Raw genomic sequence first — 8,189 nt, 5'->3', positions numbered from 1 at the left:
ACACCAAATTTGAATGTGGGCAACCATAAAGCAGTAGAGTGGAAGCTGAAATTCCAACCTAGAAGGTGGGGACGAAATTAGTCCAGTGTTTGATAGGAAAAAATTAAAACCCAATTTGTTGTCAAAGTCCATAAAATAAACATGTTTTCTTATAAGAATGACTACCTTGATGAATTTGAAACATTGGGTTAGACAATGAACTAAAAAAATGAGAAATTACATCCACAATCAAAGTAATAGACAAAATATTACCTTACAAAATTAGTGTCGGGATGGTATTTAATTTTTGCAAATATTTTCATTAGAATAATTGATAAGAAGAAAAAACAACATCAAAATATACACTCAGTAATAATTCGATAGTCTTACATTTGTACAAATGTCTTAGAACAGTGTCGTGAAAAACATTGACAGTGTGATGTCCTGTAGTAAATTTTTGGGGTTAACATATGGAACAAGCCTCATTATATACTATGAAATAAATCATTAAAAGAAAAATCCAATTCGAGAATACCTGTAGACGAAGGAACAAGGTTGTTAGGGTGTATAAATATTTGTAAACAAAGGAAAATTGAATTGTACACACAATCATTATACAATAGAATCGCCCATCATCATATGAATACAGAATGTGACTATATCATGAAACCCTTGAGGGATCACCTATACAAAGTAGAAAAAAACTTAAATTCTTAAATATTATTACTCAAATAAAAAACTAGGATGGATAGAAGAACGAGACACAAAAAGTGTTGTTACCTTACTAGTAGGGTCGGCGGAGTTATAGATTTTTTGGAGTTAGTGATCAAACCCTCATAGTAAGAAATAGGGGTCTTCAACCTACAACAACGTCACAAGAAAATTAATGAAGGAAAAAAAAATGATTACATTCATTTCTTAGCAAATAAATAGAAAGAATACAAGAGTAAAAAAACTATAAATGGACAGCGAATGGTTCCTTATCTTACGAAATATGACCCCTCTTTCAGTTATTCAGTTGTGTAGATAAAATCCCAATTCAATTGCCAGCCGAAAAGAGGAGATTTTAAACACCAAGTAAATAAACAAAAAGATTTTCAACTATAAACATGACATAAACTAGGTGAAATATTACCAGATTAACAAAGGCTAAGTTCCGTTAGATACAAAGAATGGATGCAAGGAGAAATGAAGCGGCTTAATGCAGAGTGGTGGCATAGTTTCCAAAAGAATAAAAGGAAATGAGAATAAAAAAGAGGGCGAGCAAAAGGCCCTAGGATTTTCTGAAATGATCATCATTGTCCAAGCATCTCAAGGAACCCGCCATCGTTCATTATCTGAGCACTTAAACACATGTGAAGTTCATATGGCCCCCGTTAGGTTGAAATTATATAATTTTCAAAGTGGATAGGCAAAGTGATGCATAGGTTATAAATAATGTTCCAACTTCATATTCTCACCCAGCTTACACATAACTAATACAAGTTTCAGACATATACTAATTTAACAAACCTTATTTCAATGTATACAAATCATGGAGTCACATCATGCGCTCCTATATCACATAGGTAACAATGCTGAGTAAGGGTTAAGATAGATGAAAATAAATATATGACCAACGAACCATGATATTCCCACATGTGGATCCCTTTAACAAAAGTAGAGCAGATAGACTTTCACAATAGAAGGTTGCAAGGTTAAATTTAGGACTAATGCAATCTACACTCATTTATGAACATTTGACCATAGATTAACACTAGTGATATGGATCAAAAAGGCTTTATTATAAAGCATGAAAACAACTTCGGCATCAAAGTAACAAATGGGGACCCAATTAAATATGAATCATAGGTATGATGAACCTAATGATCAAGCGAATTTAATATGATAACAATGGAAAAACATTATAGTTCACATTTAAAAATAGTACTATATTAATACCTATAGAAAGAAAACAAAGATTAGAAAGGGAAATGAGGTATGGGACATATAATCACATCTCAATGAATAAATTACACATCTTCATATTGGATCAAACTTCTTCATCTCTTAGAGTGCAAAACATAAATGTCTGCCATTGCACAATAATACTTTTAATTAAATCTTTTCTTTTCTTCTCCTTCATATTAAGTTGTAATATCAAATGCCAATATGAGAAGGATCAAACTTCTTGACATGCTTGAGTGCATATGACTTCATTGAAGTGCTTATGACTTCATTGAAGAACCTGTAAACAATGGAAACTTTAATTGAAAGCTTGTAAACAATGGAAAAATTTAATTGAAATCTTGTAAAAAAGAAAAATAATTATTTTTTCTTACAACATTTCACAATATACTTTCATTCTCAATAAGTTTAACCAATTCAAATTCCTGAGCACCAGCTTGCAGTTTCCTCCTCTTTACATCATCCATGGTTTGTATCTCTTGATCATCTCTGGAAATTGCTATAAAGCCAATTCAATCACTATTCTACTCCATAATATATAAGTACTCGTATATAAATACTTGGTTACTCTATGACCATTAGAGTAAGACTAGGCACCAACTGTTGTTTCACAACTGTCAAACAATTTATGACGATGTAATTGTTGAATTGAGGTTTCTATGATCCATGTCAAATTTTTGAGACAGGTTTTTGGCGATAATCACATCAAAATTCATTTGTCAACGCGTTTCAAACCAACAAGTGTGGTTCATCATCAGGAAAAGATGAAGAACCTGATTCAGACATTGCTTAAATAGAGAGAGATCATTCAAACGGCTAGAAAGAAACAACTATAATTGACCACAAGGACAAGGTAACAATGATATTTGACTAGTCCAAGAGTTAGCTAATTCATTAATTAATTTGTTAGATATCATTATTTTAATTCATATGAACCTAAATAAATCTAATTTAAAAATATTTTGATTACCCTCATTATCTTTACTAATAGAAAATGAATTAAATAACTCAGAATATAGTATATTATGTTTATTCTAATTAGTTAATTCTATTACTAAACCTATTTTCATATAACCAAATAGGAATAATTTTTATTAAAAATATATAAACTCGTCCAACTTATGAGGTACTATTGTATTAAATAGAATAAATTTATAAATAAAGGAATATTAATTACTAAATAAATTGGTTAATTCTTTTAATCAAATTAGAATATATTAAGGGAACGATAAGGAATATACCTAAATGATAATCAATTAATATATGATTATAATTTTAAACGTATTTATTTATATATCAAATTTCTAAGTAAAAATATACTAAAATTATAGAACTTAACCTCAACTCAACAACTACTAATCTTCAGGCCGTCCTTATTGAGATTTCTCGGCCTCCTTTCAATTTCTATGATCTCCCTAAACTTTTGATGAAGAAAATGAACAATCTTAGCAATAACCTGAGCATCCTCAATACATATATGATGCTTAGTCTTCTTCAAGTATTCGGCAAAGGCGGAAGTCCAGGTCCTTAGATGCTTGATGTGACCTGCCTTCTCATGAATCATTTGATGAACAACATTTGTTGGTTTGAAACACGTCCACAAATGAATTTTGATGTAGTTATCGCCAAAAATGTGTCTCAAAAATTTATGAGGAATTACATAACCATTCATAACCATTCACGGAAATTTGCCATCAAATGCATCATAGCATAACTCTGCCAAATCACCATATCTGAGAATCTCATATTTCAATACCAAATTGATTGGATCTAATAACCCATTCCACGAGTGTGCTCCTTGAATATACTGCCACATACCTGCAAGCCCTATGTTTTCGTATCTGCCCGCAATCTTCACTGGATGTCATGATGAACAAGGGAATGGTTTTTGGTTTTGCGGCGGGAATACTTGAGGACACTGAGATTCAGAAATTCAGACATCGAATCATAGATCACCTGTATTCAATACCACGAGGGATGAGGATGTTGCGTTCATCCAGCTGTCAAGAATTAAGGCAGCATCATCATTCGTTGTAGTAATGAATACATGTAATAATGATTCGATACATGAATTTCTGAATCTCTATGCATTCAAGTATTAAAAGGCCGGATAAGTTAAAGACAGCTCAACTTCTGCAATTCTATGCTATAATTGTAATGTGTATCTTATGAGAGCTTGGTACGCTTATATATATACATATCATGCGGGAAATTGATTTGCAGCAGCCGACAGTATTGATTTCTCTTGCATTCGAAGTTGAGAAATTGGACACGGTTGCAGGAGGTCAAAAATTGTTGGAATTTAATTCCAACTGCAACAATGAACAGCTGGACAAGAATCTGATCTACAGTAAATACTCCAGGCTGATCGGTGCATCAAAGTCAAGCCCGATATTTTTGCGCATTAATATGCATTAAAGTTTCAATTGATTTCCCCTGCAGACAGCCGACTTGTTTTTTGATAGAAGCATCACCGTCTTGCTACATTAAATACAGAGATAAACATTAGAAGATATTTTGTAATATTTTATTGTTTTAATCAGATATGTTTTAGCATATAAATACCACACAGCAGTTCTGTTTTGAGGTTAGCAGCAGCTGAAGAATCACACAGAGCAGAGGAGAGCACGCAGCAGCGTGAGGAAGAAGAATAATTTCAGAACAGTGAAATGCACAGCAGTGCAGAAATTTGAATGTAATTTGTTTTCTGGTTGTTTGCTGATAGAAAGGGTAGATGTTATTTGTGTGGAACAGAAGCGTTCCTTGGTAAATCTATTTTGTAATAGAAGTTGTGAAATTCCCTCAGTATGAGGAAGACAAATCTGTAACAGTTAGTTTATTTTGATGAATACAAGTTAATTTTTCCTGTTGTTGTTACACCGTCACCATTGTTGTTACACCGTAACTCAAAAAATACTTGACGTAAAAAATTTACGTTGCTGCAACACCACGAACAACGTTGCTGCAACACAAGTTACAGCAACTGAAGAAAAAACTGCGTTGCTACAACACCATTTCCAGAGAACGAATTTTTCTGTTTTCTGAGTTAAAAACAGAGTATTTTTCTGTGTTAAAACAGAGTGTTATTCTGCGTTGCTGCAACACCAAACTCAGTTGCTGCAACACCAAACTGTGTTGCTGAAACACCGTTTCCAGCAAGCGATTTTTCTGTTTTTTGTGCAAAAAAACAGAGTGCAAAAACAGAGCAATTTTTGTCTGTCTGTTATGGAATTTATCAGAAAATTCCAACATGGTATCGAAGCCAGTCTAGGCACTCAGTGAGTCCAAAACAGAGCTTGTTTTTCACTGTAGGAGCTGTAAGAAGTTTGTTGAGCAGATTTTTCCAGCAGAGAAAGTTTTTGCTTGTTTTCAAAATACAGTCAGTATCTTTTCTTTACCAATACAGGTTAAGATGGCAGATGCTGGAACAGGTTTGACAAATCCCCAATTGCCTCAGTTTAATGGGAAAAATTATAGTTATTGGTCCATAACAATGAAAGCATTGTTTGCTTCTCAAGGAATATGGGAGCTGGTTGAAACAGGTTATGCTGAACCTGCAGATGCAACAGCACTGGCTGCTTTGACAGCAGCAGAAAGAGACCAGTTGAAGGGTGACAGAAAGAAGGATGCCAAAGCCCTCTTTTTCGTCTTCCAATCAGTACATGAAAGTGTTTTTCCGCGGATTGCTGCAGCAACAAAATCTAAGGAGGCATGGGATATTCTCCAAACTGCCTACCAAGGCATGGAGAAGGTGAAGACTGCAAAGTTGCAGATGTTGAGGAGAGACCTTGAAAATCTCAGCATGAAGGAATCTGATACAATAGATTCATTCTTCACTTAGGTTATTGGTTTGATAACCCAGATAAGATCTCATGGTGAGATTCTTGAAGATAGAAGGATTGTAGAGAAAATCTTGAGATGTTTACCCTCAAGGTTTGAATCTATTGTGGTGGCAATAGAAGAAACAAAAGATCTCTCACAGTTCACGGTAGATGAGCTGAGTGCTTCTCTGTTGTCTGATGAACACAGACTGAGTAGAGGAACAGATTCCTCTTTTGAGCAAGCATTTAAGACTCAGATGTCTTTTGGCCAAAGAAGAGGTCGAGGCAGAGCAAATAACAGAGGTCGTGGTAGAAGCCAAAACAGAGGCAAAAATTATCCTGCTAGCACAAGCGGAAGGAGCTGCAATCAGAACCAAGCTGAAGGTTCAAGCAAACAACAAGCTCATGGACAAAGGTATGACAAATCCCAAGTCCAATGTCATTATTGTAAAAAATTTGGGCACTACGCCAATGAATGCAAGAAAAAAGAAAATGACATGAATAATAGGCAGAATGCTAATTTTGCAAATGAAGAAGATACGGATCGAAAAAATGTTGTGTTAACATGTAACATTGCACAAGACAAACAAGAAGATTTTTGGTTCTTAGACTCAGGTTGTAGTAATCACATGACTGGAAATATTGCAATGTTTGCCAATCTGGATGAAAATGTGAAATCTGAGGTAACAAGGGGGACTGATAATAAGATATCTGTCAAGGGTAAGAACAGTGTCAATATCTGAGCAAAAAATGGAGAACAGATGACTGTGCAAGCTGTATACTATGTACCTGGTCTGAAATGTAATCTTTTGAGCATTGGACAGCTCATGGACAAAGGTTACAACGTGTTCTTCAAAGATGATACGTGTACAATCAGAGACATACCTCCAAGTAAGAAGATCATTGCACAGGTGCAGATGACCAGCAATAGAATGTTTCCTCTCAAACTCAGGGCAGATTTGAAGGAAGGCAGAACTATTGCGGCTGTAACACAAGAAGTCTTTCAAGAACAGGTGAAAGATGTGAATTGGTTGTGGCATTTGAGATTTGGACATCTCAATTTCGGAGGCCTGAATCTGTTGCACAGAAAGGGCATGGTAAAGGGATTGTCGTTGATTGAGAAACCAGACAGCCTTTGTGAAGGCTGCATCTTGGGCAAGCAACACAAGGAAAGCTTTCCAGCAGGAAAGAGTATAAGGGCAAAAGCACCCTTGGAAATTGTTCATTCTGATGTGTGCGGACCGATGCAAATACCATCATTTGCTGGAAATAAATATGTTTTAACTTTTATTGATGATTACACCAGAAAGACATGGGTGTATATGTTGAAACAGAAGAGTGAAGTGTTTGAGAAATTCCACCATTTCAAAACTCTTGTTGAAAAGAAGAGTGGGCATTATATCAAAGTGCTTAGAAAAGATAGAGGAGGAGAGTACATCTCCCAAGACTTTCTACGTTTTTGCAGAGAGAATGGCATACAAAAGCAGTTTACCACAAGGTATACACCTCAGCAAAACGGTGTTACTGAAAGAAAGAATAGGACCATTCTTGACATGGTCAGAAGTATGCTGAAGGCAAGACATTTTCCGCATGAGTATTGGGGAGAAGCTGTTACTTGCGCAGTTTACATCTTGAATAGATGCCCAACTAAAGCTGTCATGAACAGAATACCAGAAGAGGCATGGAGTGGTCAAAAGCAAACTGTCACTCACATGAGAGTATTTGGTTGTGTGGCATATGCACATGTACCGGATCAGCTAAGGAAAAAGCTTGATAGTAAGGGGGAGAAGTGTGTCTTTATTAGCTATTGTGATGAGTCAAAAGCATACAAACTCTATAATCCATCCACGAAGAAATTATTAGTAAGCAGAGATGTGCAGTTCATTGAAGATGAAGCTTGGGATGGAAGCTTGCAAAAAACAGTGAATGTAAAGATAATAGTGTCTCATGAAGAACAAGAGGAAGGGACAGCAACAAATAATCCTTCCTTGGTGGCTCCTCCTACACCACAGCAAGTACAACAAACCACACCACAAGCTGGAATCCGAACAGCCTTGAGAAGTCAAGGAAGAACAGATGTTGTTACACCACAAACAGCTGATGCTGAAACACCACAGGGATAAGAAATACCCTCAAGTTCGGATGGAACTCCAAGCACACCAAGAAGACCAAGATTCAGAAATCTGAATGAGATTTATGAACAAGGAGAGGTAAGTAACAATATCGGTCTGAATTCATTATTCGCTTTGTATTGTCATGTTGATGATCCAATTCATTTTGAAGATGCTGTAAATGAAGATAAATGGATTGAAGCAATGAATGAAGAAATTGGTGCAATTGAGAAGAGTAAAACATGGGAGTTAGTGGACCTCCCTGAAGGCAAGGATGCCATTGGAGTTAAGTGGGTCTATAAGACCAAAAGCAATGCTGAAGGTAAGATTG

The 8,189-nt window shown here is 35.5% G+C and overlaps 1 long non-coding RNA gene across 1 annotated transcript; it reads right to left on the bottom strand.

Moving 5' to 3' along the window:
- Positions 1–278: 278 nt before the first annotated feature.
- LOC149143128 (uncharacterized) lies at positions 279–835 on the bottom strand. The gene is made up of 2 exons (XR_016265174.1): positions 760–835; positions 279–514 (listed from the first exon to the last, which is right to left on the bottom strand). It is a non-coding gene; the product is annotated as an uncharacterized LOC149143128 (long non-coding RNA).
- Positions 836–8,189: the final 7,354 nt, after the last annotated feature.

Source organism: Pinus tabuliformis, chromosome X (genome assembly GCF_031772625.1).
Source record: "Pinus tabuliformis cultivar Carrire ecotype Pingquan chromosome X, CPIR1, whole genome shotgun sequence".
In the NCBI taxonomy this organism is placed as follows: Eukaryota; Viridiplantae; Streptophyta; class Pinopsida; order Pinales; family Pinaceae; genus Pinus; species Pinus tabuliformis.
Note: the sequence above shows the minus strand (reverse complement) of the source record. Positions and strands in the feature narration are given on the sequence as shown.